The sequence below is a fragment of the Anopheles coluzzii genome, chromosome 3, assembly GCF_943734685.1.
Source record: "Anopheles coluzzii chromosome 3, AcolN3, whole genome shotgun sequence".
NCBI lineage: Eukaryota > Metazoa > Arthropoda > Insecta > Diptera > Culicidae > Anopheles > Anopheles coluzzii.
Window position 1 is genome coordinate 63,990,831 of NC_064671.1, and position 17,730 is coordinate 64,008,560.

The 17,730-nt window shown below is 39.2% G+C and overlaps 1 protein-coding gene across 3 annotated transcripts in view; it reads left to right on the top strand.

Moving 5' to 3' along the window:
* LOC120956222 (nephrin-like) overlaps window positions 1-17,730 on the top strand; it is a 274,578-nt gene that overhangs the window by 198,161 nt on the left and 58,687 nt on the right. The window lies entirely within an intron of this gene.

A 17,730-nucleotide genomic window follows, 5' to 3' on the forward strand; every position in this document is an offset into this window, starting at 1 on the left:
AGATGCAGCTTGCCAATCGATACATAATACAGTGAACCCTCTCTTATTTGACACCTCTCCAATTTAAAAAACCTCTCTTATTTGAACATTTTGCACAGTCCCTTGATTTCCAGTACATTTTTGTTCCTCTAATTTGGAAAACCTCTGAAATCTGTGTCCAGCTTATTTGTGTATGGTGTTGCCATGGTCATTGATTGATGTATGCTCAAATTGGCAATCCTGTTCGCAGTTTCCTATAGCAACAGTTAAGGCTGCATACTAAATGTTCTGCCTCTTTCTTGTTTGGATGGACCTTTCACTCACTTTCAACCTCTGTAATTTGAAAACCCCTCTTATTCGACAGTCCCATCGCCTCTCAAATAAGAGAGGGTTCACTGTACACTTTTTTAATTAAAAAAGGTGAATAATTTTTTTTAAACAACGAGAATTTAGTGAAGACTAGACTGAGGTCCTTATTTATGTTAAAAAGATTGTTTCAACGTTAAAATATTCTAATTGGACACATTGGATTAAAAAAAGTAAGACCTCTTTTCGCTTTAATTTTGTAGCCAAGATTGAAATAGAATAGTTATAACATTTTATTTCAATCTATATAATTTCAAACAAAACGATGTAAAAAACTAGCCTCAGGCTTTCAGACCCTGTAATCCGCAAGTCGTTAGGACTGTTGAATAAGAGCGGGTGTAACAATGAGGAGGCTTAAAAATTTTCATAAGAGCAAGAAAGATGCACATCTTAACTCTTATTATGAATGTAAATGTGATTAAGAAGGAACATAGCTGTCAATAAGGTATGAAAAATTCAACGCATTTAATGAACATTTTCACTCACAAGAGCTAAAATTTAAGCTTTCTTACCTCACCGAATAGAAGTGCCATTGAAATGATAAATGAAATCCTCGTTCAAATGAGTTTGATTCAATACAACCAGCAATATGATAAAATAGTATGAAAAACGATTTCAGTGATGCCTTTGTGTTTATTTCAATCTCTTGTTTGCGGATTGACGATCGAATAAAACAATTTAAGACAGTACAAAAGTTTTCTTCATGTTGCAAACGCATAAACACCCTCGAAACCGTCCCATTGATTTGGTGAATGATTCGATTGCTCGTGTATCATAGAAAACAATGTACTGCCTGGAAAGTTCAAAAGCTTCATTGAATTCACATTAAACGTATGGAAAAGTTGTGCGATACGATAACAAGGGCTCGAGCTTGAAAGTCGGGTGTGGGAGCGATAGCTAAACAAACGACATAAATTGTGCCAAAAAAGTTTGCCCAAAGCCCATTCCCAATGACACTTAGAAGCAATGTAAAGAACACAGCTCTGTAGCCAGCAGCTCGAAAGCAACGCGTAAATGTCAGCTTTGTAACCAACGCGAAATGAAAAAAATATACCACAACTAGGTGAATGCGTTACTTCCTATCGATAACGTTAACAAGTCCATCTCCACAGTGCAGAATCACTCTGCCCAATCGAATTGGTACCTTGACTCTACTTACGAACCGTACCATACTTCCACTTTCCACTTTCAATAAAAAAAAAACAAAAGCATGCTTGTATACAGAAAGTTGACTGAAGTTGAATCTCACTGCCTTTTGTGCCAGATCGATCGCGGATTTGGTTCTCGTGGTCGCTGTTGTTCTTGTGATGAGAATTGCTTTTTGACTACGCATAAAAGCAATAAAAAAGAACACTTTATCATTTCATCTTTTCTTTTTTTTATCTTGTGCTTGTCACCTTCCCAGGGGTCTCAGTGCAAAAGGCAACGAGCATAGCACAATGATGGTACATTCTTTTGTTCCAAATAAAGATACAGCACGTTTCAACACACAATACGCATACATCACGCAGTGCTACGAAAAGTAAAAGAAAAGATGTACTTTCACCGTCCCACAACAACATACATACACACACACGCTCGCGCTCACCCACATAAGCTCACGTGCGGTAGATATTTGATTGTTTTATTTCACGCCCGTGTGCACGACATCATACAACGCCCGACGGCAACAGCAGATCGTTATTGCTTTGCCCCGCAATCGACTCTCGGTGCTCATTTTTCTCCCCTTGTTTCAGCATTATTTCAGCAGCTTCAAAGTGTTAACAGTGCTACGTGAGTGGTTCGATACATTTGAGGAAGTCGAAAAAAAGGAAGTCGAAACCTACTAGGCGTCTCCTTACAGATCAGTACGAAACGATACGTTTACTTGGAATTGGCGTGAATAAAGATGCAATTTTAGTGTTTTTTCAGAAGTTTTACATACTTTTCAAACTTTTCCATCACAGATAAGCGATCTTCGCTCATAATACTAAGATCTTCTTGAAGTAAATTACACTATTATAGCACAGTTTACACAGTTTAATCAGTTTAATTATCTACTTGGAAATGTATGATAAAATATTGTTTTGAAAAATAAACATGTTACAATATTTGTTACATTATTTCGCGTTGAAAATATATTAATTCAACATAAAAGATTTCAGAGAGCTATTTGAAACATCTAAATATTGATGAGGAATATTGACAAGTCTGAAAGGTGTACTTATCATCCCAATGGCAAGACTAATATAGCAACAAACGGAGAAGACGAGCGAGAAAGAGAGAAACACACTTTTGGAATGGTCTGGGTTAAACGATTCGCTGAATTGTGTAGGGTTCAATTCGTTCAATTGGGTTCAATGATACGATTAGTGGTAACCAACACCACCAACGGGTTGGAAATTTATGAACATAAAGGCGTGTTAACTTAAAAACTTTTAAGACACTTTTCCATTTAACGCCCAACGAACGCCTATGAGAACGCTCCAACAGTGTGGAGCGTGGAGCTCATGGAGCTGCTTTTGTAGAATTAACGTACATTTTCATTATAAGTTCTACATGAGTAATTTTGCACGACAGACAATCAAATTTTTTGGAAAAAAAATTAGCTAAATTAGCAAAAATTACAAATGACAAAAAACCTATCTAAACGAAACAGGCATCATTAATATAATAAAATATACCTGTAAGAAACAATAACAACATATCTAACATAAGAATATTAAACAAAAACTAATGAATAATCATCTAAGAACTATTCATCAAGACCTACACTAAAACTAGAGTGGCTGTAACGCTTAACTAGAACCGTTCTCTCTGATATCGCGATGAGTTTTACCGCTTTGTTGTGACGTTTCATGTTTTTTTCTTTTTCTTTGGCACAACAACCGTTGTCGGTCGATGCCTGCCTGTACCACTAGTGGGATAGGCTTTCGATGACTTATTTATTACCATATCAAGATAGTCAGTCCTAAGTATGGTGACACGGTTCATTCGGGGCTTGATCCCATGACGTTTCATGTTTTAATGTTTGATTATTTTGCGTCATACCTGAGACCACTTTGCGTAGCACAACGTTTCAATTAAAGTAATTATTTGCTTGTACATAAACACATTTTATCTTCATAAATTTATTTTAAAGATTACTAAAGCATCGATTACATTTTACAATTTAATTTTATTGCCAAAAGGAATTCAGATTCAGAGCATATTCAGATATTCAGATAAAATAAATATTTTGAATCAAGACCCTATACAGAACGAAAAGTTACATTTTTCCGGCGAGTGCAAGGAGACACATGAGTTAAACACAATTGAGTTAAAAGATCGAGATTTTATATATGCGCGACTACATAAAATCTAGTTATACGCAACGCAGTGTACTCTCTTGCCCGAACAAAAAACGTGCTGGTATTCCTTGTCGTTCATTTGTGATAAAGCAGAGTTTCTCTTTTTTCTGACTGCTTCTAAGCGCTCAGGCATAATCGATCATGTTCTGGCAAAAAGGTCACAGGCAAATCCTCATTAAAAAAAAAAAACAGTAAAGACGAGAACTTACAAAAAACATAGTTCAAACAATCTAAAAGTGTGTTGACTCAAACTCTCAATGTATTAAACATTAACTGAAATTGAAAAAATATTTACTTTCTAAGTGCATGTTCCGTTCCGTTTGTGGGCTAGCAGTGTACACAAACCCCTCATTTAATCAAATACAAACAAAACCAATCAGTGCAAGCCGACGACCCTTTTCCTGCAATGATCACTCCATCCCAAATGTCTCGAACTTTGATTAAAACCCCGTTCATACGTTCTCAATTCCATCAACCGATGCATTAGTGTCTGTTGATCGGCTTTAATCACACAAACAGTGCACTCCAACGTCCCGCAAATGCATTCCGACAACGCAGGTACGCATCAGGGCACAGGAAAGTGATTTTACTAAATTGAATTCTACCCACTGTTGCACTTTACGATTTCGTATCACCGCACCCGTCCTTCCACGAGGGGGGAAAGGGTAGGATTTTACGGATTTCTGCCAGCAGCTTTTCGTTTGTCCTCGCAAATGTGCGTCAGCATGTGTGCTGCACCGATAACAGATGTCCGTTTGTTCGTTGCCTGCCGGAATGGAAATGGGTTACACTTTTTGCCCGTCCCGGTGTGTCTCTTTTCGCAAGGCAAGGAATGCACGTACAGTGTGTCGTCCCGTAGCCGGCTGACCGTATCCTAAAGGTACCGGCACTGCATACGTTTAATCTTCTTTCACAGCGTCCAACACCACTAAGCCCACCTCATCCGGGCAAACCATTCGGCGTGGCGAACGAAACGGAACCTTTCTGACAGTCATAGGGTGTGAACGGGACCGGCAAGAAATGAATCGAATTCTGTCTCGAGAAACGATTTCTTCCTACTCGGTACGGCTAACTTTTTCCCAAACGATTTTCTGGGCAAGGGTACGGATTGTATGACTCTGTACTTGAACTTCGTAGCACCGCTACGTGCTGCCAGAAAGGCACACCAAATCGGGCGCTTTTTTGAAGTTCAGTGTCAAAGGAACATTTCTTCCCCTATGGCCACACACACACACACACACACACACACATACTAAGATGGCTTCGCCGAGGGGTCACAACTATTCGTCCAATTCCTTCCAGAACCTTACATTCGGATCTTCCTTCACAGAATTGGAACCACATTCCTTTCCCATTCTTATATGCTCCGTTGAGCTGTCGGCCGCAGAATGCCTCGTCCTCTTCGCTTTGTCGTGTCGTTTTTTGACGATGTTTCGGTATCATCAGTGCCTCAATGCACACACACAAACAAATACACAACCACACACACTATCAGTGATGGATGCTCTAATAAATCTCGTTTCGTTGAAGCGAACACTGTGAAGACAAAAGTTGAGCAGCGAACTTCCTCCAATGACGAGCTTTAAGCCTTTCGTAAAGCCGACCCTCAAGTCGTTTGGCACTATTACCGTTGGCACTGTCATTACTCGAAATGGAAGCTTGGGTTCGTTGGTAGACTTTGGAACATTGGACTGCCTAGCAACGAGCACCTCCAGGCGATTCGTTGCACAAATGACACACAACCTTGGGAAAGCAGTAGGTATTTAACGGCGGAGGTTTCGTTGTGGTACTTAGGGAGGGATTAAAACTCTGAGTCATCTTGGGGCCAAAGGTAGTAATGGTTTGTTTCGAAGATATTTTCATCAGTGCAAGTTAATACATTGCGAGTTCAAATGTTTTCTAATTACCATCGATTGATAAAGCATAATCACTTTATATATTTTTACTAATTGTTGATGAAGTGAACAAAACGAGCACAAATGAGTTAAAGATCAGGGGAGCTAACTCTAGTTACTCTCAATTGAGTAGACTAAAGTAGTCTAAATCCAGACAGTGAATTTGCTTGATTTTTGTTCTAGGAGCAGATCAATTGGTTGATCCTACATGACGGCTGGTATTATTGAATCCGTTCGTAGCGGCGGCGTACGTCCCGACACTCATTTTCCTAACGTACTAGATGGTTGCTACAGTTATTCACCGCGGCGTTGCAGGACCGGGCGTAAGAAATGTGTTGCCATCCCTAGAATTTCATGTGAGCGCCGTATGTTCCCGCTACGAACAGATTCAATAATACCAGCCGATGTGTTCTACCTGGTCGTGGAAGTTGAACCTCACACATTTATTACGCTCAATGATAGATCAATTTAACGCGTAACTGTATGCTAAAGAACATTGCTTTCTCTTAAAAAAAGATATCAAAAAACTTCTTGACACATAATTCAAGATCATTCTTAGAAAACCAGCACCTCAACAAAATCGATGTAAGTGGAGTGCAAAACCTTCGCCATTTTGGTCATTCACTTCTATCGCCATTTTGGGTTCTATCACCTCTGGAAGAACTTTGTTTAGGGCGTTTACTTGGTAAAATGTAGCAGATAAACTTTTTTTGGCAACACACAATTTTTAAAAATCAAAAAAAAAATTTCTTAAGAGGGAAAGGATGAAAAGTTGGTGGTAGTTTTAAAATATATATTTTTTGTTGAACTGTTGAAAATTTGCTTTTTAATTATTACGAATTGCATTAAAAACTGTTGATGCACCATCAAATTATTTTGAAACATTTCAAAAGAACGCTTCAACCTCTTGGCAAGTTTCTTGGCGATTTTAACATTTCTGTAACAAGTTTGCTGCGAGCTCTTTGTCGTAACGAAATTATTAACAATAGAACTAATGTTTTCAAAAATAAACGCAAATAACTTCTGGGTCATCTCAAAGCAGTGTCAAATGAAAGCGTCTCTAATCCAATTGTCCTATTGATGAAAAGAAAAAGTATTTTTATCCGTCAAGTGAGAGTTAAAATTATATATCATATTATATAAATATTAGATATTATATATTTAATATATCTCTATATCCACAGTTTAAGACAAAATTATCTGCATCGATAAAAAATAGTTAATTGAATTCAAAAATGTTAAACATGCATCTTCTTCTTCAATATTTTCATTATCTGATAGATTGGTAAAAAACAGGAAAGAAAAACAACAGAATAAAGAATAACGCAAACCTCCCCAAAACAGGAAAGAAAAACAACAGAATAACGATTAACGCAAACCTCCCCATTTCTTACAAAACTGTGCCATCCTCTCCATTTCAATCCGATGGCTTCCTAGAAATGAATAGTTTTATCAAAAGCCAATTGTGCAAACACATATAACAAACCATCAAGCACCTAATAAGTGAAGGTCAACAACATGGATCGTTCCATCATTCTATTGACTATTTTTCTAGCAGAAGCGTACCCTCCCAGAGTCTTGCCATTCCGTTCAGTTTGCCTTTCATCACTGCTTTTCCGCTTATTCTTTCGATCAACAAGATTCCATCTGTTCCAAGGAAAAAGTGGATTTTTTCGTACAGTTGTGTACAGTAAGGGGGAAAAAACTGCCTTTATCCGGTATTGAATGCTCACTCTTTTCTACTACCAGTCCCGGTTTCCATTATTCGATCGAAATCGAGTCTGCCAGCAAGGGTACGAATTGTATGCTTTATGGAGCACCCAGTTTTGCCTGCTGCATCAATATGCACTTGCTGCATCTGCAGTGCAGTGATTCCGGCGTGATACACACCCCAGACCCTGCTCCTTCAGTTCCGGTAGTATTGTTACTTTTTTGGCCCTGGTCACTTTTCCACTATGGTTGGCCCCGGGAAAGGCGAAAAGGGCAAACGGAACACGTCCCTGTGGCGCTCAAGTGACACACGAAATGCTATCTCGCATAACCGAACCGCGCAACCTACGACTGACCGTAAGAAGTCAAAAAGGAAATTGAAAGCATCCCAGCTCTGTGGCTCTATCGTTTTTTTTTTTTGTTGCTTTCTTTTTTTTCTGTGTGTGTTGCTACTGCCTGTTGGCTGGCACAGTAGCACCGATCCAACAATCCTTTCAATCCCAATGGTCAGCAAGCAGCATAATAACGAGATTGGATTGTTGGGTGAGAATGAAAGAAAGCGAAGAGTAGAGAGAATATACGACTGGACAGGATTGTGGTGCCCTACTGCATACAGCGTGAGAAATAATATCCTTGGCATGCGTTCCATATTCCGGGGCGCAAGCTTTGCGTCAGTGACGAAATAACAATATTTTCCTGCGAAATGCATCTTGGCCCCTGTTCAAAGGAACAAAATGGCTTCAACTGCATTAAGAATATTTCTTTTCCAGCACATGATTTTTCAGAACGTTTGCATAGGATCTGTTATATTGTTTGTTTTTGTCCTGTTTAGGTAATTTAGAATGTATATTAAATGCATACATAAGTGCTTTTTTTACTTGGGTTTTAAAACTTATTTTATGTTTCATTCCTATATTAATTCCATCAAATCAGATTATTCAAATTAGTCAAACAACTTGCAGCAGTGCATGTTCACATATTTGATTCGTATATTTTTGTAAATTTATATTACAATTATTTCATATATATTAAGGCATGTCTTGAATAATGTTGTACATTTTACGAGAAACAAACAAAACAGCTAATCGTAAAATAATAAAATTACTAAAATACTACTATTGTACAACTTCAAAGATGCTAGCCTCTAGCAAAGATACCAGAAATCTTTCTAAATCAATCCTGATCTGAAACTATGTAATTTGTACTTCGAAAAAGTTTTGTTTAGCTATTACATCAAGTAACACAAGTGATTTAAAACAACTATGACTGCCACTGATAAACATTTGCCCAGTCATTTTAGCCCTGAAAATCTTAAAATGGTTTTCATCAAGTAGTTTCCGTAAAGTATATACTGGGCTGGAACTCATTTCCTGTACCACGGGACTGATCCTTCTATAACCACAGCAAATTAATTCATTGAAAAAAATAAAAAAGATGTTAAATGTTGATGAAGTACTAATTAACCCTATTCCATACATACTACTACATGGGTAACGATTACTTTCACATCAATTCTGTATCATTATTTAAAAAAATCTTTTTTTTTTCTTCACTTTAACTGTGCATCATTCACGGATAATTTGTGTAATATTGTTAAACCTCTCACATTACAACATTCCAAACATTTCCAACCAACAAAAACCTCCACCAAACTTCTCAGTTGCACTGTGCAGTACATACTGAATACACAATGGCTATTTCTTTTCCTTTTTTACTTTCAAAGTTGCTTCGTGGACAAAGTAAACCTAAAAGAAAGAATTTACTGCACCAACCGATTTCACCAACCGGATGGGAAACGAAACGGATGCTGCGGATCGATTACTTTCTTTATGTATAATACTACTGTACCATTATGTGGGGAAAAACCGATGCCACAGAAAAGAATCCAAAACCCCAAAGAACAGCCACCGCGTGCCTTGCCCGAATGCACGAGTGCTCCTGGTGCTGCTGCGTCAGAAGAATTAGTTCCCAGCACAGTTTGAACTGCTCGATTTCAGCCCTTCCGATGCAGCTGCACAGCCCGGCAGCAACGTGGCTGAACTCGACAAGCGTATAAACCATTGAGCGCAATGGATAAAATCATTACGTAATTGAATTTAATAGACTTACCTTGCCGGTGGTAGGTAGGACCACCTTTGCCATCCTTTTCGCCAGCACCTTAACCGAACACTCGTTCAGCAGCAGATATTGTGCGGTTGAGGCCTGGCCTCGGTTGCGATGAGCCGTAAAATGAAACCATTAAAGCAGTCCACCATGGTCCCGTGGCAATGAAGCAAAGCAAACCGTGAAGAACGTAAGAAAAATGCCTCCATCCTTTCACTGATCAACCCAGAGAAAGAGTAAGACATAACAACAACCAGAGCACACACACACAAAAACGTTGGTGACACACAAGAAAACTCCACGGAAATAGAAGAAAGACGAAATGGAAAAAAGGTCAAACGATGGTCCCCAAAGTACCCACCGTAGCTTCCGGCTTCCCTGAAAGCGCAGTGGAGCAGATCCACCGCACCGCACCGCAGAATCTACCGCCGGTTCCGAGTTTCCGTTCTATTGAACGAGTTCCTTTTTCACGGGTTTTCGGTCGCCACCGTCCTCATCCTGTCCAGTTCGGCCCAAGGGACCGGTCAATCGGATTGGCTGCTGCTTCAAGGATACTCGCTGGCAGGCTTTACTTCACCCGGGCCTCTTCACCATTTCGTTGCATTGCGTTCTTTCCCCTCGATTGCTGTTTGCAGTTTTCACTTTCTTACTTTTTGGCCACGCTCGGTGACACACGCTCGGGAAAACACATGGTACCCATCCCCGTTGGGAGGGAGGGACAAAATGCAAAAGTTTATTGAAAATATGGAAATACCGCCAGCCCACGACCCCTTGAAAGCAATGGTCCAGCGGTATCGCTTCTTATTAAAAACTTTGGCCCACTGTGCCCCTTGTGTGTGATGCACATACACACACACTACTTCGAATCCCTCTCTTTTTTTGTATGTATCAATATGAAGAAGAATACTAAGCTTTGCGCGAAACGATTGTGCATACATTTAGGCGCTAGTGTACCCCAAAGGACCGACGACAAAAAAAGGTTATCGTTCGTGCACGGTACCCAAAAAGTGTCCGTTTATTAAAAATGTATCGAACAGACTCACAAGCATACTCACATACACTCACATACACATGTACAGGCTAAATGGCTATCGAATCTTGCTAACGGTTGTGTTTCGGTTCATGAATTCAGCTGTTAACATCGAATTGGTACGAAATACGAGCATTACCAGTGTGCACTGATGCACAAACACAGGCAAACACAAATGAAACTTTCTCTCCCCCTCCACCCTTGGCGTGAAGGGATCCAAGTGGGTTTCGCGAACCCGAGCTCGGTCGATGTCCAACCCGGAGTTGACCCGTGGGACTCAAAATAGCTCACGGGATTGTTACAACCCGTCGACCGGACCCGATGCTCTATTTGCATACATATGAGCTTTTGCGACAGTGTTTCGACATGCAATCATATAACGTGAACCCTCGCTGAACGGGCACCAGCTGGATTGGGTGCGGAATCGGCTTAGATCAATCGCATCCGTTATTATGATTGTCACTGCATTGAAGTTGAGTTTTTTTTCTGATGTTCTCAAATTGCGATCGACAACTAGTTTTTGTTACACATCTATAAGAGAGATTATTCCTTCTATAAAGCCTTTTTTAACTATTTATTTTCTTTTAATTTCGTTGATTGCTAATTTACATCGATTAACAAATCGTAGATCCTTATTTTGAAGCAATGTTAGAACGCTATATTTTATTTAGAACAGCTATATTTTTACTGTTTTATCTGAATAAATATAACTATATTGCTACTAACAATAAACAGCCATCCGTGCAGAAAATGTACGGTGTATTTAATTTCAAAAAGTCTACCTGTTCGTTACACAAATATTTAAATTATACTTATTTATTTATTTATTTAATATAAACAAGTTATTTTTATTAATATAATATATATTAATTATATACAAGCAATATTACAGAATTTTCAACTTCGCTTAACATCAAATTTTACATTAAATTAGTTTTATTATTAAGATAAAAAGTTAAAATTTGTTTATATTAAGGCTTATCAAGAACTACATACGACTTACATACAAGGAAAAGCGACATACATACTATTCGAAATAAACCAATCCCTTTGCCAATATCAAACGGCCAAACAAGAATGCTTACGTACAGTACGACTTGCCTCAATTCTTGATACTCAAAATGTGTTGCCTTATTTTCTACAGCATGTCTCACACAGTCATGGTGGTATCGCTAAATTTTAAATTACTTATTTGCATCACAAAGCTGAACAGTAAAGCCTTTGCTACAGAAAGACGTACTACAGCTCGATGTTTATTGAAAACGGTACGACTTTCATTAGACGACGTGCCAGATTCAAAGCAAACTTCAAGCCTAGAGTTTTGCTATGCGCATTGCATACATTTTGGCGCTTTTCTTTATAAGTGCGACGACAAATGGTACACATTGAAACAATCCATCGCTTATCATGCTCGATATACATTTTTAACCATGCTATTACAAGCGTGTATATAAACTCATCAATAGTAGAATACTGTTTCTGCTTTTAATCGTATAATTCTTCGTAACAGCTTAAATATTTGAAACCCCCTATCACAAAGTTAATCGAGCATCAACATGTACATCCCGCTTCACACCATCGTAAGAAAATGATGCCCAGGGTTATTTCATTATTTTGTCCTCATTTTAAATTTAAATCATCATCTTATCCCTGTTTCGTCGAAAATAACACGTACAAACATAATAAGACTCACACACGCCTCAATTAAATCACGCAACTTTACTGCTGGGCCGCGTCGTCTCGTTTTATATGGTTTATTTATCTCACAAAAATTGCATTTTATCCCCTGAAATGCTAATATTTACTCAAATTAACAAAACTTTTACTGCCAAACGCCACGTATAATTCACCCTGCCTGCCACTCCGCAATAAGCCACATCTCCATAAAAGCTTTTCGGCTGTCTTCAGTTCTCTCTCACACTCTTTCTCTCTCACACACACAATATCCCTGCCGCTGTAAGTACACGCAGTACCATTTTCTTTGCGCCGTAGTACACCCTTTTCGCGAATACCCGATTTGAACTTTTCCTGGGGATACGGGTAGCACCAAAAAGCACAGCAAAGGGTGAGGCAAAGTAAAGAGAAGAAAAAAAGTCAATCTAATCCACGCTCAATTCGTACAACCATTCCAGTACTCGCTGGTAACGCTGATTCCTTCGAGAGTACAAAAAAACACACACACTCACACATACACACACAGACCCCAAATATAGCAGACATTCGATGGTTGGCTGCTGTTGCTACTGGTGGCACTGAGAATTCATCATAAAATTTTTATCCATGAAAACGACTTTCGGAAAGTTCATTCCTCCTCGGAATCCCATTTCTTTCTTTTTTCTTCATTTTTTTCTGGGAGTAAACCCGTGAGAGGATAGCCTGAGCTTCGTTTCCGGCATGCTTTTGTATACAACCGCCGACGGTGGACTATATCCTTACCGGCGGCTTCACCCCATACACACCATCCGCCCGGTAAACTCAAAATATCGGCGCACACGTTTCACATCTGGCAGTTTCTGCAGGGTGGATGGGAAGAACCCATCTCGCTTTTGGCAAAACGAACTTCCCCAAAAGGCTACCAGGAGAAGCAACACGAAGGGAGCAAATGTTTCCAACCAACACATAGCACACTTCTCCCATCTGCCAAGATGCAGTGGCGATGGAACCCATATGAGATTTATTTTCAACCCATTTTCCAGCACACATCCCTCCGTGTGTGTTTTATATTTTTACCTCCCTTCCCTCTCAATGCCCTGTGCTTCTACCAAGAGCACACATTATGGCACCAGACGCAGGGAACTGGGCGTTCTGGTGCGAGGTATTTTTACAACCATTGCATAAGGCCCACTTTTCTAACCAACGGGTCGCGAACCGAGAAGGGTTATTCAAGGGAGTTTTCTGCACACACACACACACAAATGCAAGAGAAAAACGACAACTTGAAGGCAAAATCAACCCTTTTTCGGCTACAGGAACTGGTGGAAAGCTTCGAAAGCACTTTCCACTCGGATGCAGTGTATGTGTGTGCAATCTTTTCTTTCCACACACCCAGACAAATGGATAAAAGCCGGTGGAAGACCGAAGACCCCACCGCACACGGTTTTGCATAAAACCCACCCTTCTGGTGTTTCCACCATTTCCGTCCCTCACTTTGGGGAGAAAAAAGTTTTCCATGGCAGCGGCCCGGGGTTGAAATTGACCGGGAAGAAAAGGAAAAAGCTTGGTCCAAACTTTTTCCACCCATCAAGACGAACCACTCTAAAACAACACCTTCGCTTCGCGCTGCGTTGCCCTTTCCTAACACACTTGCCCCCGTACGCTTAACGAAGCGATGGGACGTAAAAGTCCTCCCGTAAGAAAATACGACACATTAACCCGTGGAAACGTGGTACACTGTCATTTTGAGTTTTCTGTCGTTTGCTCCTTCGTTTCTCAGCCACAGCCCCGAAATTGCAGTGCCGATGCAACAATTTTCCGATCCGGTGCATCGCATGTACCTTGCCCGGAAAACCCCAATCCCCAAACGTGCGGCGGCTGGTACGCTTGATGGGAAAGTTTTCCCGTTGCCGCATGCTCATTGAAATTCAATAGGGTGCAAATTTTTTTTTTATTTAAGCACTACTGCAGCAGGGTTGGTAATTTTTCAATTTCACTCCGCGCGTCAACCGATATTACCCAGCGCGAAAGAGTGCAGTTGAAAGTTAAGTTGCGCGGAGGGGAGAAAATTGACGGTACATTTTGATTGGCCTCCTCTTTCCTACCCTTTAGGGGCGGGGTTGAGAATGGGGTAGGACTTTTGGCAACTTTTACCACACCCAAATGTATGCAAAACTCGTGTCGAAACACTGTTGCGGTGGATTGGGGTGCGTATGGTGGATGAAAGTTTTCATTAAAACGGTACTAAATGGGAATGGGTTGCATATTGATTTCAATGTTTCATTATTTGAGGTTGGTAGCATGCGAAATTATTTTTTTCTATCGAGTTTTTAATTTACTACAAATTGTACACAGCTCCAACATAAATGTATCAATCAACTTGGGGAATGAAGGAGAACAAGCTTACAATTTCAAGCTTTTATTCAGTCTATAGTGCAATGAATTTAATTATTAGTAGTGATGTTGTTGCGTTTCAACTTTCGATTAGTTATTAACACTCGAATGTATGTTACTTGTTGTACTACATCGAAGAGATCGCTAGTTCAACTCCAGTTGCTAATCAAACGCAACTGGGATTACTTAGTACTTATTACGATTACAACAACAATGAAGTACATTCCGAATCCATTAACTGAACGCTTTAAAGTTGAACGCGCGATAGTTTGCGCGATATATGCGTTTGTATGAAAAACCTGGTTTCTGAAAATAATACAAAAATATTATGGACTGTTGTACTTTTTTTCATTTTTTTTTTTCAATTCGTTTATAATTTTTTGTAAAGAAAAATATGTACGGTTGTCTTTTATCGAGTAACTTGCCAATCAAAATCACACATTCAAAAGTTGGCAGACTATCGAACTTGCAGGCTTTTGTTAACCAATGTATTCAGACTATATATAGAACTATAGAGACCAATAAACTAATTAAGGTAACTATTATTGAAGGCAAAAATAAAAAAAAAAGTTGAGTAACTATTTATTTTAATGGTTTTATTTGTTTATTTGAATTTGTTAAGTGATTGGCCATCGTTGCGGCCTTGTCACTGATCTTATTAACTATCTTAGTTGTCTAATATAGCAATAAATAACATAAAGCATCACGGTACATTGTAAGATCACCACAATTCGCAAATAACAGAGAGTATCACAGCAAGACATCAAGGGTAACATTAGAAGTTCCAGTCAAAAGAGTCATAGCGTGAGATGTATGCAACGTTGTTTATTTTTATAGAGCCTTTGAGTCAACTAGTGTTCATTGTTCTTTATCGCTATCTACACGTCTAGTTTGGTCAACTCTTAGTAGCCTATAGTTTCTTAACACTTTGACCGCCGGCCTGACGTCACAGTTTGCGAGTGAGCACGTAGCGCATGACAAGAGAGCGATGAGAGCGACAATTGTTCGTGCGACTATTATCACTCTTTTGTTTCATTTCGATAAGCGGCGTAGCACATGTCGTTCTCGTTCTCTCTTTGCTACCTCATTCATTATCAAGAGAATTGGTGAGCGTCAGATACAGAGCTGAGCGGTGAACAAAGCCGTCGTACGATTTCATATGACGCGGCGCTTAAAGTGTTAAAGTTGACCAGCTCCTACGTTGCAATTAACTCTAGCTAAAGGGTCTAGTGAATCTATTTCTCCTAGGATGATTAAAAAAAAGATGTTTGCGCCGTAGGACTAAACAGGCGAGTTTCTTCAACACTGAATCGATCTTATTCGACCATAACGAGGATGATGGGCACAGAACTACTGAGGAGTATTCTAGGATGGATCGAGAAAATTTCATGGCTTGGTAAAAATATATTTATATCTTATTGTCATATTTTTCATTATTTTATTTCTGCGACAACAGACACCTGTGACATGTTTCTAATTTTAATTAAACAAGTTTCTTTAAATTTAAAAGGGTTAAATGAACTTTGCTATGATGCTTCAATTTTACAATATTTACTGAATAAATATACACAATCCAGAGCAATTTTTATTTTTTGCTTATGAAAAAAAAACGAAAATAATGTTTCATTTAGTAAGTATTCATCGTTCATTGTACTACAATTGTTGATACTTAAAACTTTGAGTGCCAGATCAGTTTTGTTTAGGGAAACACCCGAGGGTCAAGCACATTTTGTTTACATTTTTTATGGCTATTAGATATGATTCGAAGATGATAATTTAAAAGATGATGAAAATATCTAATTTTAATACAATTTTGGCTGATTTTGGACCATCTATGAGTATCGATCAATTTATTCTATAAAACGGAAAACATCAACAATTTGAAAAAACCGTATACATTACAAAGTTATTTATCATTCTGTTGATCTTTTTGCAAAACATCATGATAATACACCCCATCTGTTACAAGATATTAAGGTTTATAGTCAGTTATACCTGGCTATCATATATGATATCCATGGCACCCCAGGAAATATAACTGACTATCATATATGATAGCCATGACACTCAATGATAATACTGTTACTCTTTTATTACTCTGTTCCTGCGACATAATATTGTACAGTGATGGGACACAAAAACTTTGTGGAAAACTGGATGCAGTTCGAATGCAATTTTCGCGTTTTTTTAGTTATAGAATATATCGACGTGACAATATTCTATTCTATTGTTTATTAGAACAAATGTAAATTTGAATTCTTGCGAAGTTTTCAAAATAAAGAAAATCATTAATTGAGAGATTTCCATTGCATACCAAACAGATAATATCAAATCGATAGTTGACCAGGGACACAGAAATTGAGGAGTAATTTCATTTTGAATTTGACCAATTATTCGGTCACTAATTTTCAGTGTCAGTACATGAAGAATACTTACTTCCACAAGTAAAACTGTCATGAATGTGCGCCCTAAGATACTTTCACGCTTCAAAAGCCTACGCGCATAATAATCAACTAATTTTAATAACACAGCACCAGCCTATCCTAAAGGAAACTCAATCTAATTTTCGATAATTTCCACGCATAACGGCCGTTCTCTCGGGCGTGCCTGACAGTCACTGGCAAACTGGTTAATTGGAAATTAAAAACCAAGAACCCGCAGCACTTCCCGCGTGCACATAAAATTTCCACGGTTCCGTGCCATGTTTTTACGCTCGATATGGACAGGAACTCAACCGCAGTTGGTGCTAATAAATGCAGAAGATGCTTGCCATTTGCGAAGGCGCAACCAAAGAAACAGGTTATAATGAACGAGGCTCTGCACGGCCCAGCAGCCGTTGTTGTGCTCACTGGCGCTCGCGTAAGATATGCACCGTCTTCATCCGCATCCGCATTGCTTTGCCGCACAGAATGCCCTTCACCCGTCCAGAACTTGTCCATCGGCAATGGAATTAACAATCAAACGGGCAATGGAGTCACGAACACCGGGTGTCCCCCGGGAAGTGGGCCTGTGACGGTGGAGAGCGTTCGGTCGGTTGTTCGTTCAGTCAGTCGCTTGTAAAAAAAAGCCACTCCGACACGAAACAGCGATGCAATTGCCCAGGCACAACAGTCAAACAAATCACTATAAAATTAGATTTTTATAGCATCTCGGGCTCTTTCCGCTTCGCGATGCTTGCGAAGTGAGAAGCCAATCGGGACAGCTTCTTTTGCCAGCACCAGGGCGTTCTTAGCCGGAATGCGACGCTGGACTAATATTTCATTCAATTAAA